The sequence below is a fragment of the Dipteris shenzhenensis genome, chromosome 6 (genome assembly GCF_047967505.1).
Source record: "Dipteris shenzhenensis isolate YYH24624 ecotype China chromosome 6, Dip_SZ_1.0, whole genome shotgun sequence".
NCBI classification, from domain to species: Eukaryota; Viridiplantae; Streptophyta; class Polypodiopsida; order Gleicheniales; family Dipteridaceae; genus Dipteris; species Dipteris shenzhenensis.
In genome coordinates, this window is record NC_141601.1 from 19,093,696 (window position 1) to 19,108,994 (window position 15,299).

The window sequence follows — 15,299 nt, forward strand, 5'->3', positions numbered from 1 at the left end:
CTTTGATTAGTCTTGTTACCTACTCAGTCATCATCAAATCGAATGATTCAAAAAATTACCTTGCCAAGACCATTAGAAAACGCTCATTCCATAGGAAAAACATAAAGAAAAGGTGAGAAAACAATGCAAGAATTTGTCAACATAGTAGCACACATAAAAAATGCCTCTTATGGCATCATCTTGATTGCTCAATTCTCACGATCATGCTTCGCTCGCAATGTGATGGCCACTTGCAAGCCACAAACTGCAAACTCCATCATAGATTGATTCCTTAGTGTTTAAGAAGCCAATATCAACCATTTCTTCAAATAGACATAATGTGGGGGCTGGAGGCCACTGTAACTTAACCCCGATGATGTACAATACTCAAAAACATATATATATGGATGATATAGAAAATCAAGGTGTTCTGCACCCACCAAAACGTGTGTGGTTCTCTTTTGGCTCTCCCTCTCTCTCACCGTCTTCCATTCCTCTTCCGTTGAGAGCACTCTCAACTTGTATCAGAGCCTGGGTGGTTTATCTGACACTTGTGGGTGGTTTATGGGAGGTCATTCTACATCCATACAGCTGTATATCGGTGGCATTTGTAGCTTTACAAAAGCTCGTGGGTGCTTGTTTGAGCTACCCGGATGGTATGTGAACCTTGTGGGAGCCTATTGATGGTTTTGGAAGTCTTTGGAGTGGTTTTTTTCAAGCTTTGAGTGGTTTTTGAAGAAAAACCAAAATTTTGGGTGGTTTTGGAGCCTGTGACATTTTCTGAGCTTGAGTGAATCGATTTCTCCTGGAATCATTTCTCCTAGAATCATCTCATGGGCACTGGCATTCCCTCGCTTTGGACATTGTTGCTCATTTTGTGAGCTCTGTGAAAGACTTGAGAAAAGAAGGAGCCAATTTTTATAAATCTAGTTGCTATTAACGTTGTTTATCATGACCCATGAGCTCGAGTTCAAGTTCCACTACCAAAGCACTTCCAAGCCTCCATTTAGCTTCCAACCATCTTGGGAGAAGGAGCAGGAGCAGGAGCAGTAATAAGTTGCTGAATCAAGCGATGCAAATAGACGCACTGATAAATGCAATGTTAGATGGGCCCATATCTGAAACTGAGTCAGGGCAGATAGTCCCAAATCAGATGAGGAGAGGGCCATGATGGCCAAGGTGCTAGAAATCAAGAGAGTGAGAGAGCAAGATGCAAGAGAGCTGAACCTAGTACTTGCAATAGAAGAAGTAATTGTTACAAGAAGTGGGATGGGTTTTGTCTAAGTGACAAAACCTTATCCTTCACTAACCGTAGTTAGTGAACTAACTGTGGTTACGGGGGAAAACCTCTAAATGAGGGAAAAGTGCCCCTAACCTACTTATTACATTACATTGGTCATTGCTGAATTATAATAATAATTCTAACACCCCCCTGCAATGCCAATGTCATGTACAAGGAAATGATCAACCACCAAAAGGATATACAACATGGAAGTGGAAGTGCTTTGGTGAAGATGTCTACAACATTGTCATGTGTTGACACATAGATCATACTGATCTCTCCTGCATGGAACTTCTCTCTGACATAGTGATAGTGAACATCAATGTGCTTCGTGCGAGCATGAAACACAGGATTCTTTGCCACTGCTATAGCACTCACTCTATCAATGAGAATCGGAGAAGGACCCTCTAATGAAAGATGAAGATCATCAAATAAACGACGCAGCCAAACACATTCAACTGTCATTGTGAAAGCTGCCCTGTACTCAGCTTCACATGAGGAGGCAGCCACTGTAGACTGTTTCTTGCTCAACCAAGAAATGCAAGCATGTCCTAGAAAGAAACAATTCCCACTGATGGACTACCTAGTATCATAGTCTCCAGCCCAATCTGAGTCACTGTAAGCATGCATCTGCAAGTCTCCCCCTGGGAAACATCAAGCCAAAAGACTTTGTACCTTGCAAGTAATGGAAGATGCATTTTACAGCCTGCCAATGCATAGTCTTTGGGATGTGCATATACTTGCTCACCTGAGAAAATGAAAACTAAATATCAGGTCATGTATTGCAGAGATAAATGAGGCATCCAACAGCCTGACTATAGAGTGTGACATCAATTGATTCACTCACATCATGCATTGTAAGCTTCAGCCCTGGCTCCATGGGAGTGGACATAGGCTTGCAATCATGCATGTTGAATCTGTCCAAGAGCTTTTGAACATACATGGATTGAGACATAACAAAGCCACATTTCTCTTGAATAAACTGGATCCCCAAAAAGAAATGTAACAAGCCCAAGTCTGACATATCAAATGTAGCTTTCAATTGGGCCTTGAAATCTGCAATTACTTCCTCATTTGATCCGGTGAGCAGCATGTCATCTACATAAAGAATGATGACCAGAATATCCCCCCCATCCTTCTTGATGTAGAGGGTGCTCTCAGTTGGACTATTGTGCATCCCCTTGCTGGTTAAAAAGGCATCAATTTCGGCATACCATGCACATGGGGCTTGTTTCAGCCCATACAAAGCTTTATTCAGCTTGCATATCTGAAGTGCATTTCCTAAAATTTCAAAGCCCAGAGGTTGTTTGACATAAACCTCTTCCAACAATTCTCCATTAAGGAAAGCTGTTTTAATGTCCAACTGATGAACATTCCATTCAAAATTTGCAGCCATGGCTACAACTGACCTGATGGTTGTCATCCTGGATGTAGGAGCAAAAGTCTCCTCATAATCTATGCCCTTTTTATGAGCATATCCTTTTGCAACCAGCCTTACCTTGTATCGATCAATGGACCCATCTGGTTTTCTTTTGACTTTGAAAACCCACCGTGTACCTATGGCATTCTTACCTAGTGGCAAATCCACAACATCCCAAGTCTAATTTTTATGAATGGACTGCAACTCGTCGTGCATGGCATTTCATCCAATGCACATTATCTTTTGCTTCTTCAAATGTCTCAGGTTCCTCCTCATCAAGAAGAGTACCTGCATAAGCTGATTCAATTGAATGAGCTCCCTCCATGTGCCTTATTGCACTACGAGTTCTGCCAGGCAATGGAGCTTCAAGCCTACTCTCCCTGAGAGTCTGAAGCAACCAATGTGGGACTATTTTAGCTGCATGTATCTCTTGAATTTCTTGCCTGACAACTTCATCCACACCGTGAGGTTGTATCAATTCAGCTAGGGGCTGAATTTGTACTTGTAAAGCTGGCGGAGGTTGCTGTAAATTCTGATTTTCAGCAGGGGAACCAAATGCTATAGGAAGCATCCCCTCAAACACATCATCTGAAGAGGCCGGAATTTGAAATTCAGCATTTGTATGTGCATAATTTTCAGAGAATATGACATCTCTACTGATAAAAATCTTGCATGTAGCAAGATTGTAGAGACGATAGCCTTTGCTTTGTGAACTATATCCCACAAAAATGCATTTTAGTGCCTTCTCTGACAACTTGTGTCTGAACTCCACAGGCACGTGGGCATATGCAACACAACCAAAAACTCTGAAGTGGTCCACTGAAGGCTTTCTCCCATGCCATGCCTCATAGGGAGTGATTGTCTTCAAAGCCTTTGTAGGAGCCCGATTTAAAATATAGTTTGCACACATGAGGCCTTCCAGCCAAAACCTGTGAGGCAACTTCTTGCTTGTGAGCATGCATCTATCTATTTCCATGGTGGTGCGATTCTTTCACTCAGCTTTTCCATTCTGTTGAGGTGTAAGCCTCACTGTAAGCTGATGCATAATGCCTTTTTCTTTCAGAAATGTCTCAAATTCTTGAGACATGTACTCCCCCCCTCGATCTGTGCGAAGTGTTGCTCCTTGAGTCCTATCTCATTTTCAACCATAGCCACAAAGTGTTTGAAATGCATGAACACTTCTGATTTTGCCTTGAGACCATAAACCCAAGTGTAGTTGGTAAAGTTATCTATGAATGTAACAAAATAGAGATAACACCCAAAAGCAGGTGTCCTCATGGGACTACAGACAACACTGTGAATAAGCTACAATTTTCTTGTAGCTTTCACTGCACCATCCTTTTTGAAGGGAAGCCTATGCATTTTGCCAAGAATGCAACCTTCACATGCATGAGGAGGAGGCAACTCCAAAGGAGGTAATGCATCAACCATATCATGCCTCTGAAGTGTCATTAAGCTGCCATAGCTCATGTGCCCATACCTGGCATGCCATAACTCTACATTGTGCATCGCAGTAGTGGGAGTGCTAACTGATAATGCAAGATGGGATCTTTTTTCATATAAATCAAGCTGAAAAAGACCCCAATACAAAGTGCCAGACAACCTCAAAGCATATTCATTTTCTTTGTCTCTGACTGCACACTTGTCATCATCAAAAACAACATGAAATCCTCCTCTATTGAGTGAGGACACTAAAAGCAAATTCTTCTTTATACCTGGCACATAGAGTACATCTGATATTCTGAAATCTGTGCCATCAGTGGATGTGAGAATAATGTCTCCCACTCCACACACTGAATGAGAAGAATTATTTGCACAAGTTACCTTCTTCTTGGTGGGTGAAGAATGCAAAGTTACAAATAGATTTTTCTTGGAAGTGATGTGCTTTGAAGCACCACTATCAAAATACCAAGTATGTAGTGTCTCATCAACACTAAAAGAGCATTCATCCTTTGAAGGATCGTAACTGCAAGTCAAAAAAGCATATGGGTCATCATCATTAGTGGCTGTAGTATCTGAACTACCCACTAAAAAATCTGAAGTGCAAGTCAAAAAGGCATAGTGCTCTACAACCAAGTTGGCTGCAACATCTCCTCCATCATGGCAATGTGGACCTGATGCATCTGATACAGCCATACCGGAATCGCTTTTCTTTTGTTTGGCTATGTGCTTCTTGCACTCTCCAATATAATGACCTGGCTTCTTGCAATAATGACAAATGCCCTTCTTTTTCAGCTTGTTTGTATCACCCTGTGCCTTATAACAAGGCTATCCAGAATCAGCTTTATGCTGATGTGTGGGCTGATGGACATGTGGCTTATGCTGCCCTTTACCCTTGGGCTTGAACTTAGAGAGCATAGCATGCTCGCCAGTCCGAGTTGCCATATTTTTGTGTGTGTTCCTCCTGCAACAGAAGTCCTACCAACTCGTGAAAGGAGAGAGGATTGTTGCCCCCCCTCAATGACAAATTCAAGGAGGTGTGGAAACCAAGATAGGACACAAGAAGAGAGTTCAGAGTGGTGGAGATCATCTCTGAATCTGGAATGACTTCATCAATGTTCAGCAATTGTTCCCTGAGATCCTGAAGCTTTGTGAGGTGAGAATTCATGGAATCTCCCTCCTCTATATGTGTATGGGAAAGTTCTTGCTTCAGAAAGGAAACTCTGGCATCGTTTCTTGCTGCAAACATACTCTCCAGTATTACCCAAGCTGCCATAGATGTCTTGCATGATCGAATATGAGGTATAATGAACCTCTTGACAGAAAGAGAAATTACTGAAAGAGCTTGTGCATCTCTGGAGTCCCATCTTTTCTACTCTACTGTGGGAGCTCATGGAGCGGCTGCTCCAATTACCTGTGTTGTATTTGTACCTCTACCCCTACCGCCAGCTGTAGGAGTGACAGGTATAGGCGTTGTATCTAGTCTTTCATCTCCATTGACATAATCTCAAAGATTTCTGCCAACTAAGATATTGTGAACCATGAAAGTCCATAAGGAGTAGTTGGTGCCATCCAACTTATCCTCCTGTGTGAGAACCATGGAAACCTCATTTGAGTTGTTATGTGCCATTTTTGCCAGATAAACTTAGAAATACAGCAAATTGAACAAGTAAAATCCCTTCCTAAGATGTAAGATGCACAAGTAAATTCTGCAAAGAAAAATATGCCCACAGTAAGAAAGTTATGGAGCGTGCCCTCAAATGGGTATGCATCACTTGATGATTTGTTTTAAATTGAAATGTGTTTTGCGTATGGCAATTGTTCATTGAAGATGACACATTCCTCCTAAGGGCAGCTGGAAGTAGAATTCTTGGGCTTGGTAAACTATCAAGCCTTTCTCATTATATTAAAGACCTATCTGATGCGAAGATACTGATTTTTAGCAAATTACTTAGCAACGATGGGGTTGCTGTTACTTATTTTTTCAAGTGTTTCTGAAAAGTTTTGGGTGGTCATCCTATATCATGGTAAATAGATAAGATTATACTGATAGAGAAGCAGTCTGCTTTACTTATTTTTGGGTGTTATGTTGGAAAGCAAGGCTCAAGATCTAGCTCCTTTTTGACATATACTGCCTAGTCACTAGCTTGTGGTGTAAAGGATCCCCTCTCCTTGGAAGCTTATGGAATGCATAAGCTCATTAAGAATCGAGAGCCTTCTTTAGTGGCCCTTCCCGACAAATTAGTTGAAGAGCAAACTGCGAGCACAACAACTCTAGCACAAGATGAGAAGAGTTAAGTTGCTCCTTAGCTCAAGAAAAAAAGGTCTCCAATCAAAGTCAAAAGAAAGATTCCAAGCAAAGTTGGCAAACCATTGGAAGGATAGCCTATATGGCATTGTATATTTTACAAGATAGAAGTTTAAAGGTTGAATTGTGATAACATTGTCATTTTAGAATGCCTTAGTTATGTTTATGTATTTGTGACAAAAACAATGTACATTTTGAAATAGACATATATTATGTAGTACATTTCAAATATTTCAATGGTTGCATACAATGACTTCTTATGAATGAAGATCCAAGTCTTGGTCATTGCAAAAAAAAAAATTATTACATTTGATGACACCAATTGATGATCAAGGTTTAGCACTTAGCTTCTATCTACCCATTTGTGGTTCACAAATATCTTTGAGTGTCTCCACTGAGCATGTCTTTGTGCTGCATTTGAGTTCTCCAAAATCTACCTCCTTCTTTCCTTTTGAGCCAACTTGAAAGCTAGCTTAACCTGTGATGTGTTAACTTTCTTCTTGGCTTGAAGTCTTTGTAGTATTCCTCGATAGAGCCACTGGAACACTTCTTTTAAACCATTGGCTTTTTGTTTTCCTCCAAAATGTTGTGTATGTCTAAAGAATGCATTTTGTGCCATGTAGTGTGATTTCTCCATTCCCTGTGTTGACCAAATTGCAGGGCATCCATATTTTTTTACAAAGAAAGGAAGGTGATTGTAGATTATATGTTGTTTTGATACATAGGCAAGTGGGCATTAGAATATATTAAACTAAGATTGTTTGCATTAAAAAAAACATGCATAAAAACATGATTTTGTTCTTACCATGTAATGAGTGATGTTACATGTTGTCCAAGCTTCTTTCATAGAAAAAATAGAGTGACAGCCTGACATTGAGCAAGCATTTACAAACTCCTGCATTCTTTGAATTAGAGTGACAGAAGTCTGTATCTACTTGCTCAATGTCAGGCTCTTAAAGCTTCATGTGGGGAAAAAGAGAGAAGGAAAGAGAGGAAAAGAGAGGGGAAAAGAGAAGGAAAGAGAGGAGAAAAGAGAGGAAAAGATAGGAAAAGAGAGGTAAAAAGAGAGGAGAAAAAAGAGAGAAAAAGAGAGGATAAAAGAGATTAAAAGAGATTTAAAGGAGAAAAGAGATGAAAAGAGAGAAAAAGAGAGAAAGTGAAAAGAGAGAAAGTGAGGATAAAAGAGAGAAAAAGAGAGAAGGAAAGAGAGGAGAAAAGGGAGGAAAACAGAGGAAAAGAGAGGAGAAAAAAGAGAGAATAAGAGAGGAGATAAGAGAGAAAAAGATAGGAGAAAAGAGAGGAAAAGAGATGAAAAGAGAGGATAAAAGAGAGAAAAGCGAGGATAAAAGAGAGAAAAAGAGAGAAGGAAAGAGAGGAAAAGAAAGGAAAAGAGAGGAGAAAAAAGAGAGAAAAAGAGAGGAGACAAGAGAGAAAAAGAGAGGAGAAAAGAGAGGAAAAGAGACGAAAAGAGAGAAGGAAAGAGAGGATAAAAGAGAGAAGGAAAGAGATGAGAAAAGAGAGAAAAATAGAGGAAAAGAGAGGAGAAAAAAGAGAGGAGATAAGAGATAAAAAGAGAGGAGAAAAGAGAAGGAAAGAGAGGAGAAAAGAGAGGAAAAGAGATGAGAAAAAAGAGAGAAAAAGAGAGGAGATAAGAGAGGAGCTGATCTACTTTTGTATTACAAACAACAACTAGTCTTTGAACATATGTACATTGGGGCACCATTCTCTATAAATCCTACTTTCCCACCAATGGTCATCCATAACTTCTGATGATGCCGAGCGTTTAACCTAAGTATAATCATGAGGTTGCAAGCTGAAGCCCTTAATAAAGAGCTTCACAAACAAGCCAAAAGGGAGAAAGCTAGCACATCACAACCTAGGGAGGGAACTGAATTAGCACGAATAAGCACCAAGGGTGCAATGAAGATTGGGAAGGGACACAATAAGGTCATCATCCACGATGGGTCAGATGAAGACACGGCCTCCAAGATTGCAGCGTCATTGCTAGCTTTGAGGGAGCTAATGGAGCCATGGATGATTATTGTGGCATAATCAAAGATATTATTAAGCTTGACTTTCGACGCTTCTTTGTGTATGTTTTGGATGTCAAGTGGTTTAAGGACATGGTGGAAAGAGGCCCTAATACAACAATCAAATGCCATGCAAGTGGCTTTGTAACTATTGTCACGCACCGTTCTTTCACAATCACGATCAAAATTGTAGCAAGATAATAATCACGAATGAATAAGAAGAGAGATTCCAGTATGAATCAAACTGATGAGTGATCTTTACAATAATTTTGGAGAAGAATCACTCCGTGAAGGAGCTTGATACCACCCGTCCACCCCCAAGCTATCTCACTCTCACTCTCACTCTCACTCTCACTTGCATGAAGATGTTCAAATCAGATGATCAAATGATAAAATCTCAATCACACTCTCACTCTCACTCTCAAAATATCTTGATCTTATCTTCTTCTTTGCGCTGCCTCGATTCGCATGTGCTATTGTCACTTTCGTAGTGCCTCGATATGCATGCCTCCTCTTCGCTCGCGCAACCTCGAGACGCGTGCCTTCTCTTCTCTTTCGCACAGCCTCGATATGCGTGCGTTGGATTGTGTGTTCTCTTTCTCACGATCTCCTCTTCTTTTATAGCCTGTCATGAATCCCAAAAAAAAGCGGCCAAAAGCCCCCAAAATTGGCTAAAAACAACTTTTCTCGAAAAGTGTGCGTGTGCTTTTCACCATCTTTTAGCGTGCGCTTTTGATAGCAAATGCATACGGAATCTTGACGTCTCTTTTTTTTTAAAAGGCATGAAAATGGCCCTATTCGAAGCATCACCATGCCTGCCTTGTAGATCCAATGGACAAGCTCAATAGCTCATCTCGAAGATCGGACCCTCTTCTTTCCCTTTGCCTTTGACCTTTCATGGCTAACTCTTCCATTTCAACCTCCGTCTAATGCCTGCAACTCTTGACACGGAAATCTAGATGCACTTTTAGCTCAAAACCACTTTGTTAGCAACTTCTGACCTCCATACAGGCATGCAAACGAGTGAACCACAAATTTTTCACTAGGACAAAGTTTTTCTACTCAACAAGATCTAAAACTCTCTCATACAGAGTTTCTTCAAATTACTTCTCTAACCAACTCAAAATCAAGCCGCAAAATTCAGCCAACACCATAATGGACAAAAACCAAAATTTTTCGACCAACACCAAACTTTCCCAAAACCTTCAAAACATCAAAACCATCCTTTTTGAACACTATCTGTGATATATATTCCAAAATATTTCATATACAAAATTGGAGCGTCACAACTATTGACTCCACAAAGTTTTGGCAAAGTAAGGACACACTAGTACTACTGCAAGAATGTGAACAGGTATTGTACACACATAAAAATACTCACTTTTAAATATTTGATACCTTCGATGCAAGGAAAATAACATGATTGTATTTGTGTTTGAATTAGGTTGTCTATCAACCAATGGTAGATAATAATAGATGGTGGCATCTCATACCTATTACATCACGTTCCAAAGTGATGTATAGTACATTTACTAATATAGAGTGTATGGAGGATGATCATGGACATGGAGGTGATGATGACTGTGATACGAGAGGTAAGGATGATCATGAGATAGGAGATACAAATATTGAGGCCATTACCCATGAGGACGAGCCTACCATTAGTGATGTTGATTTCGATGAGCACATGAGTAACACAAGTAGTAGTGGGATGAATGTATTTGTAGATCTCAACACTAGTTTTGAAGTAGATAGTTTGGCAAGGGTTGATCTCATTGAGGATGAGATTGAACCATAGCCCAACTGTAGCCCATCATTGATATTGGCAAAACTATTTTACATATTGTCTCATTCTCCTCACCTCACTTAATTTTGGTATATGTGGGTTTGCCAAAAAAGAGCCAAAAAACATTGATATTTTTATTAAAATTATGTGCTTTGGTAATCATGGGCAATGTTTGGAAAGCAGTGATGCACATTTATCAGCCTGCACCAAAATCTCATTTTTTGATCCGCATCTAATTCACAGTGCAGACGCGCTATTAGACGAGCCCATATTTTCACTATTCTAGCTACGCCTATAGATGCATCCGCTATTTTGCGCGTCTATCAAGTGCGTCTATAGTTGCTTTGTCTTGTTGTGTGCTTTGAAATTCTTATCTACTTATCTAGAGCTATTAGGTGCTCTTTTCCACCATTTAGAATCTAGGACATGCACTGGTTCGTTGCAGTATAAGCAAGGAGATTTTAAGTTACCCCCTTTGCTTATATTGAACATACACTTCAGTGTCTTTAGGTCACCTGCCATATGCCATTCAATATGAAAATCACCCTTCCCTGGAACATGAAGATGGCATCCTTGCACTTGACTCTTGATAATTGATGGTATATCTGTTTGATGAAATACCCAATAAAGTACTTCATGTTGTGGTCCTCAGTCTTCACCTATAATTTAAAACCACAGGTTTGCAAGATATATGATATAAAATTTATTACATTTCGAGCAAAGACTAATTTAGAAGGCGATAGTTTACATATCTCAAATGCACCCAACCACCATACGTGCTTTTCCGATTGGACATTGAAGTACTTTGAGCTGGACTTTGTGATCGATTCATCAAGTGCTCGATTCATCAAAGTGATAGAAACTCTCTCTATCTTTTTTTCCTTGATGATTTCACACTCATCGAGCTTCACAACAAACTTTGAAACTCTTTACATTCTTCAAATGTGATACTATAGAACTCAACCATAAGTCTCTGCAATTGTTCAAGATCTACAAAACTATTATTCCAAGCATTATATGTAGTGATTCCCTTTTCACTTTCGTATACACTTTCGATATGAAAGTACTGTCCAATAAATTTATCAATTTCTTGGTTGAGATGACCTCGTTCCTTCCACACTTGTGCTGGTATTTGGTAACAACACATGTTTTATCTATTGATCTTTTAATGTTGATGATACAACTCTAAATATTGAAGCATATCCCTTTCTGCTCACTCCGCTCACATCAAGAGCCTCTTGAATTTTTGTGACATCAGCTTTACTTTTTGATACAAAGTCTTCAAGCACTTCGAGAGCACTTCACATTTTACCTTCTTAAACTTCTTTTCCTCCATCATGTTCTTTGCAAAAACAGTGCAGACTAAACCATTTGTTTGTTTAATGAGAATTAAATTAGGATCAATGTTATCTTTCTCAGGTGCTAAAATTTCCTTGCAATAAGTAAACTTTGCAATATTATAGATTTCCTTTCAAGACAGACACACATATACAAATACAATGGCTAAACAAGATGTACTCTTACCTTGCTTTTTGTACTCCGTGCTTACATCCTCCACAATGCTAGCTTTCAACTGCACAATGTTTCGAATTCTCTTGCTTCGTTGTCTCTCTCCAAGGATGGTTCTCTTCATTCTTGTTCTCCTTATCTCATTCTTTTTCTTTGAATGCTCTTCGATTTCCCTTTGCAGTTGCTTTTTCAAGTTTGAATTTATCGACATTTCTTGGTCCTTCTCCGTTCTTTCTCAAACATACAATGTCTTGTACATTTCCGCAGTTGAATGTTGAGTCAAAATGTATCCATACATTCCATTGTTCCCATCACCGACAAACCTTAATAGCATTGTTGGATTAGAAAATGGAGGGCTCGAATTTCTCAATGGACATTTTGGGTAAATCTGTCTGTCGCACCATAACTCGATATGTTGGGAGCATGCTCTCTCATGTTTTCCTTTTGCTCAGCATTCACAAGCGGAACCTTTCCTCTTTTCTGTAGCGGTGCATATTTTTCTTCTAAATCAATATGTAAATGGTGTAGTCACTTCTTTTGAGGTTCTTCTTCAACAGCATGGTTGCACGCAGCCATTTCGTGAGGGTTGGTTCTTCATCTTGTTTGCTTTTTATAAAACTCATCTAATCTTTCGCGGTAACCGTTCAAATATTTGAAAGAAAATGGATTAGTGATGGCGTGATGGGTTCTTTATGAGAGGCTGCCATCAAAAGAGATGCGGGATCTATATGGAGAGAGAATCTATATGGAGAGCTTAATGCAGCGTCTTCTCAATTATTTGAAAGGACTTTTTTATTCCTCCTTGGACTGACACACCTGTGGGCCTAAACTAACAAATATCCATATTTTATTGCTTTTCCACATTTTAGAAGAGAGACAAAAGAGAAAACCATGGGGACCCTACACCCCAAGAGGGCAGAGTGAACATTCCTTCAAGGAACAAGGCCACTGTGTGGCCTACCTTCAAAGTTTCAATAAGAGTGTGCAACTCCGTAGTTCACAAGGAAAGGATTCCAAAGGGCATACTCAACACTTAGTGCAATAAATACTCAATAAATACTATTTGTGGATCTTTGAGAAGAGCATAACCAAGTCCACATGAGCCCTAGTGCCAAGTGAATTGAGCAAAGTATAGTACAAAGCCAACAATGACTTTGATAAAAATAATAGCAAAGATAATGCATCAAACATTTAGCATGCACTACATGGCTATGTGAAAGTATGGAACGTTAATTTTAGGGCTAAGGCAAAGTCAATAGATGCCAACTGCAAGAGGAGCTTATAACTCCTTCATTATACACTTCTAGTAAAAGGCAAGAAAGGCACTGAGGAGATGAAGAAGGTCACTTTGCCACCATGACCACCTACAAACATTAGGGGGATATAGATGTAAAAAAGGAGAGAGGCCATTGCCTATGGACATGTGGTAGTGTGGAAGAGAGCTTGTTTAAAGGATATAAACAATGTCTTGAACATTAAGATCATATTGAAAATTTATGTGGACTAATTGTTAAGGTGTTGGACTACAAAGTAGGAGGGAGGTAGTTTAATACTTCTTTGTGCATCAATGTGAAGCACCTTTTAAAAAAAATAGGTGTCTCCATGTGCTATGTCAAGACTTGACAAAAGGAAAAAAGGAGGCAACTAATTCAAGATAAGCTAGTAAAAAAGCTTGAAAATGGTCATTGATCGTTTCAATATAAGGCAAGATTCTAGGTAGAATCCTTCTCATTGAATCAAATTTAGTTACTTTTCTTGCACATTCAAGAGAAGGTGACTCTTGACTTTCTAGGGGGGAAGCCTTAATCCTCATGATTCATCATTTGCCATGCATGTGGAGGAAGACTCACCTAGATAACATGAAATTCATGGTCATTGATTGTATATGAAAACAAGGTCTCATAGGGCATACTGCAAGCTAAAGCCTTCCTCTGTAAATCAAATTTATCTCCTTTTATTTTGCAATTAGAAAAATAATAATATTCAAGGGGGAGAGACCTTAAGCCTCACCATCATCTTAGAGCATCTAAACAGGTGGCGCAAAACATTGGAAAAATAGGATTAAATGAATAAGTAGAATGCCACGATGGATGTGAAGGGGGAGAGGGTACATTTGTGACAAGTTCAAATCAAGTTTGCCTTGAAACTATTGCAATCCTTTTATTAACAATACCTTGCTAGTGGGTAGTACTTAAGAGCACATTGGGACCATGCAGGTGCTTCTTACTTCTCAATAGTCATGCCCCCCCTATAATCAAGCATCCAAACTCACTTGCAGTTTACAAGGAAAGGGATGGGCATAGCACTAAACATAGCAAAGGCCATTATTAGCTAGATCTATTATTTTTAGAATGGCTTTGCTCCTGAGAGTCCTGAGAGAGTCCTTTTCTACTATCCTCTCAAAATATGAGGTTGTTTCCATGAGCATTCGTGCTCTCAAAATACGAGGTTGTTCCCATGAGCATTCTTGCTCACTTATGCTTTTTATTTGTTGTTATAAAAACACTATTCCCACCTGTGTGTGTGTGTAATGATTAATATCTCTCTTTCATATTGCAATTTTGAATTCTTTGAGCACACATGTACATAAATTAGACTGCTTGCTTCTTAATAAAATAAAACTCTTGTCCCAAATAAGTATTTTTAACCCAAAACTCTTGCATCACTAGTTGATGTGTGAAGTTGAACGATGAGTTTAAGTTTTTGAAGTTGGAGCCCTTAGAATAGGTCCCCCCAAATTTGAGTTACAATCTTTTGAAGTTGGAGCCATTAGAAAAGGTACCCTCAATTGAAAACAACTAAAAACTGTATGGAAGAGATACCTGAACTTAACTAATAGGGCTCGTGCCACATCAATGTGAACATGAAATATAGTGAATGCTAATTTATAACATTTAACAGGCAATGATACCAACAATTCTGGAATTTAAATAGCTTCGACACCGCTTAAATGGTGCACGATTGCTCGATTGTAAAGCTTGTCTCCATGTGGCATGACCTACTATCTTACTTCAGCGTAGAAAAGATACTATTTGATCGGCGCTAAATAAACCTTCCTTGCTCCTCCACATGCTGCATGCCTTCCCTTCTCTGCAGAATTTAGAATTGTCACGAATTGCATCCTTCTCTGCCGATCTCAATCATTTTTGCATTCCCTCCCTTCACAGGAATCACAGCCATCTGTTTTTCACTTACAACTTAACATCATGACGGGACATTTTTTGAATTTCCACTTGAGCGTTACGCAGCAGGGATCACAGATTCTTCTCTTCGTTGTAGTAATGCTGCTCCAGCTTGAATTTATCTGGGGCACCGAAGACGTCTGTAGTCTGTCACTCTCCTTGCCTTTGCCTCACTTATCACTACTGAACGCAATCATATGCATATCGACCTTCTTGCGCTTGTGTTTGTAAGCGGATACAATATTAGCTCTGAAAGAAAGTTTTGAATCTAACGATAGACCATCGATCCAGTTTTCTACATTCCCCGCTGAAAGCTAACTCTTAGAGCAGAGCACCGTCTGTCAGAGCGAGTAGATGTGAAAA